General features: G+C 31.6%; 1 long non-coding RNA gene across 1 annotated transcript; it reads right to left on the bottom strand.

Annotated features, from left to right (window-relative positions):
- Positions 1-1,684: 1,684 nt before the first annotated feature.
- On the bottom strand, positions 1,685-2,284 carry LOC124447216. The gene is made up of 3 exons (XR_006948656.1): positions 2,227-2,284; positions 2,027-2,147; positions 1,685-1,828 (listed from the first exon to the last, which is right to left on the bottom strand). It is a non-coding gene; the product is annotated as an uncharacterized LOC124447216 (long non-coding RNA).
- Positions 2,285-12,706: the final 10,422 nt, after the last annotated feature.

The raw sequence follows: 12,706 nt of genomic DNA, 5'->3' as shown, positions 1-12,706 counted from the left end.
TAAAATAAACTATACAAACACCAGCTACTAAAAAGCTTCAATCAACAAAATTTATCTTACTGTTTGTGTTTACTGATGTAAAAATATAGTATGGTGTTTCCACTTAAGATATAAAAACTTCAATAATTTTACTTACGAACACTTCTGATGATGATGCATATCTGCTTTAAAATGTCCGCCAAAACAAGAGGAACATAAACGGAAAGTTTCTGATGCGTACCGTTTACTGCGTTACCGTTTACCGTTCCTACCCATGAAGTGCAAATCCAGCTTAAATTAAAACTGAACTATATTTTCAAATTATGTGGATAACTGTTTGCATGTACCTAGTGTTTAGTTTTGTAATTAGTCCTGTAATTCAATCGTTGCCCTGCAACGTTAATATTTTTGGGGTTAGTCCCCATACCCTTAAATTTCACCCGTGCACAGAGAATGCATTTACAGCAACACAGGTTTTAGAGTAAAATATCTATTAAAACACAACTTATAGGTATAAAGAGATAGTCCCTTATTGTGTAGAAAATTACATTGATCAATAAGACATGTATACCACTAGACCAAGAATATATTTATAGTCGAAATACTGACTAGCTGACAGCGTTTGCAGTATATGCAGCGCTTAGCAAAAAGATAACAAGTATCGATTATATTTGTGGATTACTGGTTTTGAGACCTCGAAAATATTTTTTCCGTATGGACTCCCATCCGGTAAATAACATATATTTTATGAGTTGACTTAAAAATTAATTTCATTACATTTATCACAAAACTTTGTAAAACTTGACTTAATTGCACAACTCTTCACCTTTACGCACTGCTCTTTATGATTTTGTGTGTAACAATTTACTCAAAAATGAGCAAATTGTTTACGCAAAGAAATATGTGTATTTTCAACACAAAATTCAAACGATTGAATACCTGAAAATTTTGTATATTTTAGCTCAAAAAACGTAAGTTAGACTCTTACCGTATTATGTTATGTTGACAGAATTTAAAATTTGAGTTAAATGAGATGATTTACGCTAATTATTGTAAATTTTATGCAAATTTACACAAAATTTGATGCAGTCTATGCAAAATTATGTTTCACAGCAAGTTCAAAAAGCTAAAAGCACCAAACTTATGAATATGAAATGATTTTACTTTTTAATCAATTAACAATTCTTGTTTGTATTTTGTCAACGTTTGCTGAAACTTCAGCAAAATGAAATGGAATGGATGGACGATCGATCGAATGGACGGAATGGAATCTGGAATCCATTGTTTCACACCTTTTGTATATATATATAAATATACATACGCACACTAAGTTTATATAGATTTATCAGCACTGAAGTGACACAATGTCAAAATTACCTTTATGCATTCTTGTTCACTTACTGTGCTAACACTGATGGTAACTTTTACCATCATTACAGGTAAGAACAACGAGTTTGGTTTGTGTATCGTTGATATGTAAATATGGGACATTTTTCATTTCTTACTTTGAAATGAAAAGAATGAACCAATGGAACAATCTATAAAATAGATCAGGGTCTCCAAACCACGTCTATGGCTTTCAGATGGTCTGTTAAAACCTCCAGACAATGCTGTCACCTCACTCACATTGAGAAAACTGAACAGACTAATTGGATTTTGTTATGATATTACACTCTGTTGAAATTTAACCTTTAAATTTTGAATAAATATTTTCTTAACTAATGAAGCTTGTGTTATGTACTTCGTTTTATTAAAATATTCGCTCTTTGACCAGCGGTATACGATTCGTTGGCCCTCAACAGGCTGGATGAAAGTCATGTGGCCCTCTGGCTGTAAAGTTTGGAGACCCCTGAAATAGATCATTGAAAACTAATAATCGATTGCCAATTGACAGTTTACAATTGATTTATTTATTGTATTCAATATTTCTTGTGTCATTATGTAATTAACTATGAACCAAATAAAAAGTTAGAAAATTTCCAAGAACATAGAAAAAACAAAAGTGATCAAGCAAAACACTTCACAATCCAAGAAAACAAATACTTACCAAATGCATTGCTAGGAATGGCCACCTTTGGTATTGTGTCACAGCTTCCTGGAGCAAAAGCAAGATTGTCGAGAAATACAAAGTATGCTTCGTATTCACTCGCGACAGCTTCAACGATTAACTATGAAGAAAAAGTAAGCGGCTTGGACAAATTGCTAAAGTTTAATTTTAAGTTGTATAAATATGTGTAAGTTGCGTACCCTAGATAGACCCATGGTAAAATTAACTGTGACTTGGCCTTTTTTCCACTTCTTAGTTACTTGATCATCACTTTAATGACCACAGTAAAAAGATTGTATCCATTTGTGATAATATTCTTGGTAATATTTAATGACTTAGAATAACTGTCAGATGTAATACGAAAAAATGAAAAACACACGAGAGAGAGTCGTTAGATAAATCTCGCCAACCAAGTTTGCCTTTGAAAGGTCTTTATGAAAGATGAAAGATATTGTCCTACAACACATAAAACAATGAAAGATATATGTAAACTATATATATAAAAAATGCATATTTGTTGATAAGTCATTTATTTAAGATTGCTAGATCAACCATTACAAATTTTTTAACAATCGTGGTTTAACAAGGTCAATAAACAAAATTTTTTAAAAAACCATAATAGCTATAAAATTATCATCTATTTTTGTGTCTTTTAGCTGAATGAAACTACATCTGATTTTAATTTTAAGTGAAGTATCATTTTAGATCCAGCAATATATTTATGACGTTAGATTTTATTATTAGAAGTAACTTATTGTTTGACATTTAAAATCCAAGTTGTCATTTAAAGACAAAATCCTAGATACTCTTTATATCATTTTTCTTTTTAATTCAAGCAGTTGTACATACAACACTTATTCACTATAAACGTTGCCATCTTACCAATACTGGCCTGTAGCATCATAGCGTGGAGGGTCATAAAATGATGAGGTGATGCAATGAAGTTTCCAGTCAAAGTCATCGTCACCTTCTACGTTGTGCCATGGACATAAAGTAGTTCCCAGTCCCTTTGAAAATCACATCTTTGACTGAACAAAAAGGAATCGAAAGTTAAACAGCCATATTATTGTTATAGATTATAGGAAAATGTATTTGTGTGAATGAACACACCACACAAGATAATGGCTTTAACCTGTAAAAATGTTGCTGTGTAAATTCACAAAAATTTCAGTAAAATGTATCCAGACACAAACGCTAGTGTATAGACTACATAAAACTATTGGTAAATTTAATATTTTGAGTGAAACGATGAATTATACACTTTTGGGAAAATGTATAAATACAAAATTGTAGATAAATATAGAAACAGACAATGCATTTACAGCAACACAGGTTTTAGAGTAAAATTTCTAATAAAAACACACTTATAAATAGGTGCAAAAGAGATAGTCGTTTATTGTGAAAAAATTACATTTATCAATAAGACATATATACTACAAGACCAAGCATATATTAATAGTCGCAATACTAACTAGCTAATAAAGGTCATGCAGCATATGCGGCGCTAGTCAAAGTAAAGATAACATGCATCGATTATATGTGGATTACTGATTTTTAAGAACTCGTGAAAATATATTTTCCGCATATCCCTTCCGGTAAATAATATATATTTTATGAGTCAACTTAAAATTAATTTGATTACACTTATTACAAAACATTGTAAAACTTGTCTAAATTGTAGCTCTTCACTTTAACGCTCTGCTCTACATGATTTTGTGTATAACAATTTATACAAAAATGAGCAAATTGTTTACTCAAAGAAATTTGTATATTTCAATTCAAAAAAAGTAAATAAGATTTTACTGTAGTTTTAAGTTGACAGAACTCAAAATTTTAGTTAATGAGATGATTTATTTAATTAATTGCGTAAATTTATACAAAATTTTATGCAGTCCATTTAACATTATGTTTCACGTAAGGTTTAAACTAGGTCTCCAAACTTTATGCCAGAGGGCCATATGACTCTATCCAGCATGTTGAGGGCTGAAGAATCGTATAATTGCTGGTCAAAGAGCGAATATTTTAATAAACAGCCATACAAGCTTCATTAGTTAAGAAAATATTTATTCAAAGTTTGCAAAGGTTAAATTTCAACAAAGTGTAATATCATAAACAAAATCACAATTAGTCTGTCTAGTTTCTAATGTGAGTGGTGAAATTGGCTTTCTTAAGTGTCTCTGCGGGCCGGATTTCGAGGCCCAATGGCTGCATCTGGCCCAAGTGGGCTGCAGTTTGGAGACCCCTTGTTTAAAATGATAAAGCATCAAACTTATAAATACACAAATTATTTTACGTTTTAATCAATCAGCAATTTTGTTTGTATCATTACGTTTGCTGAAAAGTTCAGCAAAAAACTCGAAATTGTGTGTAAAAATTCCAGTCTCAGGTCAGCCATACACAAAAATAGTCTATGTTCAAATTTACAAGAATTTCATCAAACAACGTAATGACAAAAATTTCTTCCAGCAAGAGTGAAGATCTTCTATATATCTTAATATATTTGTAAAACCCACGGTAACTTTTATTTATTAAAATATGTCGAATTGTACATTATGAATGCTAAAATTGCTTTTTTTAAATGTTATGTGGATTGTCTTGGTAACTTTTCAAGTATTTTGAAGAAAAGACTATATATAAGTCTACGTTATATACTTTTTTAACCTAAATACAAATTTTACTATATGCAATTTAAATGCGATATTTGGGGGTATATTCTGAACTAGCAATTTGTTAAAATATTTCGTAAGCGTGTTATATATAAATAACAACGAAACAAATCAACGCTAATATTTATGATGTTCAATGATTGAAAAATCATATGTAAATAGTTTCAAAACTACTGCTCCAGAGTAAAGAAAATTCAACAACTTGCACTGTCTTTATTTCTATCGTACCAGAATGCAGCGTTGAAAGACGCTTAGAATATGCAGATTTTACATTATAGGCATATGAAATATCAGTGCATTATCAACTCTAGCCATGCAAATAAGGTATATCTACAAATTTTTACGGATTATTCCTATATTATTAATAGAAAAACAAAGAAATAGCTAAATTATATACAACAAATCGTACCTCTTCCATGGGATCACCTAAATATGAATCAAAATATCTATGTAAATTCTTCATTCTCTAGTCAAAAGTTCGCCCTACACCATCAAAAACGCCACCACCTTCCTCGTCAACATTGACACCGTTAAACTACAAACCAGACACAGACACAGTTATGATATCTTACGACGTGACATTACTCTTCACATCCATACTAGTAGACACAGTCAAAGTATTAAAACGAACTATTTTACAACGACAAATCTTGGCGCCACGACACAACTTTGACAAAATGACATCTTAGACTTACTCAGTCTTTGCCTCTTCACTGAATTCCCTTACAGAACTCATACCATAGACAAATTTCAGTACACAACCAGGTCACCACTCATCCACCTTCACCGCAGAAATTTATAATGCAACAACTCGAACACAATCAGTCACCAACAACACAGACATCACACTGAGGAAAAGATGTGTAACACGACATCTTGCCATTTCAAGAAAGACAAACTGAACAAATCCTACAAACCTTAACAATACAATAATAAACATAACCTTTTACTAAAGATGAAGACATGAAAAACAACCCATTTTTCTCTGTATCCTAACTGACTAGAACAGCACACTAAACACACATATTGTGCCGCAAAACGACCCACACAGACCAATATTTGATTTCAAAATCAATCACCCAACACAAATACAAAATATCCTGCATAATGAACACCTTTCATCAGAATCAACACTTATTGTAACACCGAAAAGGCTAAGAAAAACAGAACGCAATTATTTATACTATACATTTATAAAAAAATAACAATTACAATAGAAAAAATTTATAAACAAAATTATTAACAAAACACAAAACAAAACCCAAACCAACAAAAGTAACGAATAACCTGATGAAACAGTAAAACAATCACATCCGTGCATACATAAACGGAACATCAAAAAAAGACTGCATGACTTCTTCGACCATTCAATATAAAACGTCGCAAACAAACCAACATAAAGACACAATCATATTTTGCCAAACATAAAGACAAACAACAACAATTCATGATATAAATTTGACGCAATCTACACGATGCCATTTAAAGATTGCTCAAAACAATACATATAGGGCGCAAAAATCGAAGAAAATCGAAACAAGACTCACAGAACATAAAAACGCCATAAAACGACGAGATCCAAACTCATTAACGACAGAACACACGTTTGCAAATAACGACGCATAGGATTGACAGAAATTAAAGTAATTCGGATGCAACAGACAAAACACGCACGCAAATTTTAAAGACGCTTGGTACAGCAAAGACAACGACATAAATGAACAAACATATTGACATACCTATCGTATATATTCACAGCTAAAGAAAACGACAAAAAAATCTACTAACGACACTCAAACCACAGCAACTCACGGTAATAATATATATTATATCACAATCCTATTCACAATACACCCAAACCGACAACAACATATTTCACAGTCATTCAATCACCTAAACCATTAATAAAACAACTTATCCGGATAAACTTTTATCTTTCTAAAGTACATATATATAAGTTTAAAGAATGGTAATCCAGACATGCTTTATTGTAGCATGCCGTTATGTAATCTAGTACCTACACCAATTGCATATACAGTAAATAATATTATCTGTTAGTTTCCTGAAGATCGCCCTATGGCGGAAACACCAAGTAGTGACAGCAAAACTTATCAATATATTAACTATACAATACATTGATTTTTAATACTGAATTGTAAGTAGCAATGCTGAAAACTACCATATATACTTTGTTGTTCAATTATACATGGTTTCAGTTTATCTTTGTTGTTTTAGTATTTTGTCAAAGTGTTTCCTTCATGTGGTTATGTATAGATAACCAAGGTTAAAATCAACGCAAATACTCTCGATGTTCAAAATTACAAAAATCATGAATAAATATTTTAAAATGCTGCTTCATAAAATTGATAAAGAAAATCAACAACAAGTAGTGTCTTCATTTATCGTCACAGAATGGAGCGTTGAAAGACGTGTAAGAAATACGGATTTTTACGAAATAACATACGACATATAAGTATATTATCAAATCTAGTTCTGCAAACAAGGTATGTACAAGTTTTACGTTGGGGATTATTCCATTTAGTAGAAAAATAAGGAAAAACATAAAAACAAAATATGTTTTTTTAATACATTGATTTTCAAAACAGAAATTTTACTAATAATAATAAAATTACCTTTTATACATTCTCGTTCACTCACTGCACCAACATTGATGGTACCTTTACTCTCATTACAGGGAAGACAACGAGTTTGTTTTGATATGGTTGATATGTATAGATGGGACATTTTTCACATTTTACTTTTAAAGGAAAAGAATGAACCAATTGAACAATCTATAAAGAGGATTAATGAAAATAAAACGTTGACTGACAATTAAAATTTACAGTTGATTTATTTATTGTATTCAATGTTTCTGTCTCATTATGTAAGTTAACTATGAATCAAATGAAAAGTTTAGAAAATTTTCAAGAACATTAAAGCAAAAGATTGATCAAGCAAAACACTTCACATTCCAAGAAAACAAATACTTACCAAAAGCATTGCTTTTGAATATAGAATATAGGAAAAGTCTGAAATGCATTTGTATGGAATAAAAACACATCACACAAGATGATGGGTTTTTAACTGCAAAAAATGTTGTGTAAATTGTACACAAAAATTTCAGTAAAATGTGTATCTTCAGTGACACAAACGCTAGTGTATAGACTACATAAAACTATTGGTAAATTTAATATTTTGAGTGAAAGGATGAATTACACACTTCTGGGAAAATGTATAACACAAAATTGTAGGCAAAAAAATATAGAAACAGACAATGCATTTACAGCAACACAGGTTTTAGAGTAAAATTTCTATTAAAACACACTTATAAATAGGTATAAAGAGATAGTCGTTTATTGTGTAGAAAATTACATTGATCAATAAGACATGTATACTACAAGACCAAGCATATATTAATAGTCGTAATACTAACTTGGGACGGGGCGGGTGGCTGAATGGTTAATTGCGTGAGCTTTAAGCCAGTCGGCGCGGGTTCAATCCCGGCTCGTGGCACATCTGGCAATGTGTCTGAAAACCTAGCCCGGGTTGACCAAGCCATGTGAGGGAAATTTGGTAGAGGAAACTATGTCCTCGATGGACTGTATCTGCATCTGCAATGTTGCAGCCTTGTCACCCTGTGTCACGCTGATATCAGCGTTGTAGTTGCGTGAAAGGTACGAGTGATTGTAGTCTGATCAGCTGCCTTCACTATAATTTCAGTGACCAGGATGTTCCACTTTGTGTGTGGAACCCTCATACGTCGAAATCGACGGAGTCCATTTACTTACTTAATACTAACTAGCTGATAGCGTCATGCAGCATATGCGGCGCTAGTCAAAGTAAAGATAACATGCATCGATTATATGTGGATTACTGGATTTTTAAGAACTCGTGAAAATATATTATCCGTGCAGACATCCCTTCCGGTAAATAACATATATTTTATGAGTCAACTTAAAAATTAATTTGATTACACTTATTACAAAACATTGTAAAACTTGTCTAAATTGCGCAACTCTTCACTTTAACGCTCTGCTCTACATGATTTTGTGTATAACAATTTACACAAAAATGAGCAAATTGTTTACTCAAAGAAATTTGTATATTTTCAATTCAAAAAAGTAAGTTAAGATTTTACGGTAGTTTTAAGTTGACAGAACTCAAAGTTTTAGTTAAATGAGATGATTTACGCAATTAATTGCGTAAATTTACACAAAATTTTACGCAGTCCATTTAACATTATGTTTCACGTAAGGTTTAAATAAGGGGTCTCCAAACTTTACAGCCAGAGGGCCACATGACTTTCATCCAGCATGTTGAGGGCCGACGAATCTTATACCGCTGGTCAAAGAGCGAATATTTTTATAAAACGAAGTACATTACACAAGCTTCATTAGTTAAGAAAATATTTATTCAAAATTTAAAGGTTAAATTTCAACAAAGTGTAATATCATAACAAATTCACAATTAGTCTGTTCAGTTTTATCAATGTGAGTGGTGAAATTGGCTTTCTTAAGTGTCTCTGCGGGCCGGATTGAGAGGCCCAACGGGCCGCATCTGGCCCGCGGGCCGTAGTTTGGAGACCCCTGGTTTAAATGATAAAAGCATCAAACTTATAAATACACAAATTATTTTACGTATTTAATCAATCAGCAATTCTTGTTTGTAATTTGGCTACGTTTGCTGAAAGTTCAGCAAAAAACTCGAAATTGTTAAAAAAAATTTCCAGTCTCAGAAGTCGTCGACACACAAAAATCTTTAATGTTCACTAAATTTATCAAGAATTTCACTAAACAACTTAATGACAAAGATTTCTTCCAGCAAGAGTGAAGATCGTTCTATATACTTAATATATTTGTAAAACCCACGGTAACTTTACTATTAAAAATATGTCGAATTGTAGATTATGAATGTTAAAATTGCTTTTTTTAAATGTTATGTGGACTGTCTTGGTAACTTTTTCAAGTATTTTGAAGAAAAGATTATATATAAGTCTACTTTATATACTTTTTTAACCTAAATACAAATTTTACTATATGCAATTTAAATGCGATATTTGGGGGTATATTCTGAACTAGCAATTTGTTAAAATATTTCGTAAGCGTGTTATATATAAATAACAACGAAACAAATCAACGCTAATATTTATGATGTTCAATGATTGAAAAATCATATGTAAATAGTTTCAAACTACTGCTCCATAAAATTGTTAAAGAAAATCAACAACATGCACTGTCTTTATTTCTATCGTACCAGAATGCAGCGTTGAAAGACGTGCTAGAAATATGGATTTTTACTTTATAGGCATATGAAATATCAGTGCATTATCAACTCTAGCCATGCAAACAAGGTATATCTACAAATTTTTACGGATTATTCCTATATTATTAATAGAAAAACAAAGAAATAGCTAAATTATATACAACAAATCGTACCTCTTCCAGGATCACCTAAATATGAACTATCAAAATATCTATGTAACATTCTTTATTCTCTAGTCAAAAGTTCGCCTCACACCATCAAAAACGCCACCACCTTCCTCGTCAACATTGACACCGTTAAACTACAACCAGACACAGACACAGTTATGATATCTTACGACGTGACATTACTCTTCACATCCATACTAGTAGACACAGCCAAAGTATTAAAAACGAACTATTTACAAACGACAAATCTTGGCAAGCCACGACACAACTTGACAAAAATGACATCTTAGACTTACTCAGTCTTTGCCTCTTCACTGAATTCCCTTACAGAACTCATACCATAGACAAATTTCAGGCACACAAATTGTGTCACCACTATCCACCTTCACCGCAGAAATTATAATGCAACAACTCGAATCACAATCAGTCACCAACAACACAGACATCAGACTGAGGAAAAGATGTGTCGACGACATCTTTGCCATTGTCAAGAAAGACAAAACTGAACAAATCCTACAAACCTTAAACAATACAATAATAAACATAACCTTTACTAAAGATGAAGACATGAAAACAACTTACTTTTCTCTGTATCCTACTGACTAGAACAGCACACTAAACACACATATTGTGCCGCAAAACGACCCACACAGACCAAATATTTGATTTCAACATCAATCACCCAACACAACACAAAATATGCTGCATACGAACACCTTTTCATCAGAATCAACACTTATTGTAACACCGAAAAGGCTAAGAAAACAGAACGCAATTACTTATACTCCACATTTATAAAAAACAATTACAATAGAAAATTTATAAACAAAATTATAAACAAAACACAAAACAAAACCCAAACCAACAAAAGTAACGAATAACCCGATGAAACAGTAAAAACAATCACATCCATGCATACATAAACGGAACATCAAAAAAGACTGCATGACTTCTTCGACCATTCAATATAAACGTCGCAAACAAACCAACACAAAGACAAATCATATTTTGCCAAACATAAAGACAAAACAACAACAATTCATGATACAACGGACGCAATCTACATGATGCCATTTAAAGATTGCTCAAAACAATACATATAGGACAAAAATCGAAGAAAATCGAAACAAGACTCACAGAACACAAAAACGCCATAAAACGACGAGATCCAAACTCATTAACGACAGAACACACGTTTGCAAATAACGACGCATAGGATTGGACAGAAATTAAAGTACTCGGACGCGCACAGACAAAACACGCACGCAAATTTAAAGACGCTTGGTACAGTAAAGACAACGACACAATGAACAAACATATTGACATACCTATCGTATATATTCACAGCTAAAGAAAACGACAAAAATCTACTAACGACACTCAAACCACAGCAACTCACGGTAATAATATATATTATCACAATCCTATTCACAATACACCCAAACCCACAACAACATATTTCACGTCATTCAATCACCTAAATCCACCATTAATAAAATAACTTATCCGGATAAACTTTTATCTTTCTAAAGTACATATATATAAGTTTAAAGAATGGTAATCCAGACATGCTTTATTGTAGTGCATGCCGTTATGTAATCTAGTACCTAATAACCAATTGCATATACAGTAAATAATAAATTATCTGTCAGTTTCCTGAAGATCGCCCTATGGCGTGAAACACCAAGTAGTGACAGCAAAACTTATCAATATATTAACTATACAATACATTGATTTTTAATACTGAATTGTAAGTAGCAATGCTGAAAATTACCATATATACATTGTTGTTCAATTATACATGGTTTCAGTTTATCTTTGTTGTTTTAGTATTTTGTCAAAGTGTTTCCTTCATGTGGTTATGTATAGATAACCAAGGTTAAAATCAACGCAAATACTCCCGATGTTCAAAATTACAAAATCATGAATAAATATTTTAAAATGCTGCTTCATAAAATTGATAAAGAAAATCAACAACAAGTAGTGTCTTCATTTCTATCGTCACAGAATGGAGCGTTGAAAGACGTGCAAGAAATACGGATTTTTACGAAATAACATACGACATATAAGTATATTATCAAATCTAGTTCTGCAAACAAGGTATGTACAAGTTTTTACGTTGGGGATTATTCCATTTAGTAGAAAAAATAAGGAAAACATAAAAACAAAAATATGTTTATAATACATTGATTTTTCAAAACAGAAATTTTACTAATAATAATAAAAATTACCTTTTATACATTCTCGTTCACTCACTGCACCAACATTGATGGTACCTTTACCATCATTACAGGAAGACAACGAGTTTGTTTTGGATATGGTTGATATGTATAGATGGGACATTTTCACATTTCTTACTTTTAAAGGAAAAGAATGAACCAATTGAACAATCTATAAAGAGGATTAATGAAAATAAAACGTTGACTGACAATTAAAATTCTACAGTTGATTTATTTATTGTATTCAATGTTTCCTGTCTCATTATGTAAGTTAACTATGAATCAAATGAAAAGTTTAGAAAATTTTCAAGAACATTAAAGCAAAAGATTGATTAAGCAAAACACTTCACATTCCAAGAAAACAAA

This window comes from Xenia sp. Carnegie-2017, unplaced genomic scaffold (genome assembly GCF_021976095.1).
Source record: "Xenia sp. Carnegie-2017 unplaced genomic scaffold, XeniaSp_v1 HiC_scaffold_22, whole genome shotgun sequence".
Taxonomy (NCBI): Eukaryota; Metazoa; Cnidaria; class Anthozoa; order Malacalcyonacea; family Xeniidae; genus Xenia; species Xenia sp. Carnegie-2017.
The sequence above is the reverse complement of the archived record's forward strand: the minus strand, read 5'-3'. Positions and strand labels throughout refer to the sequence as shown.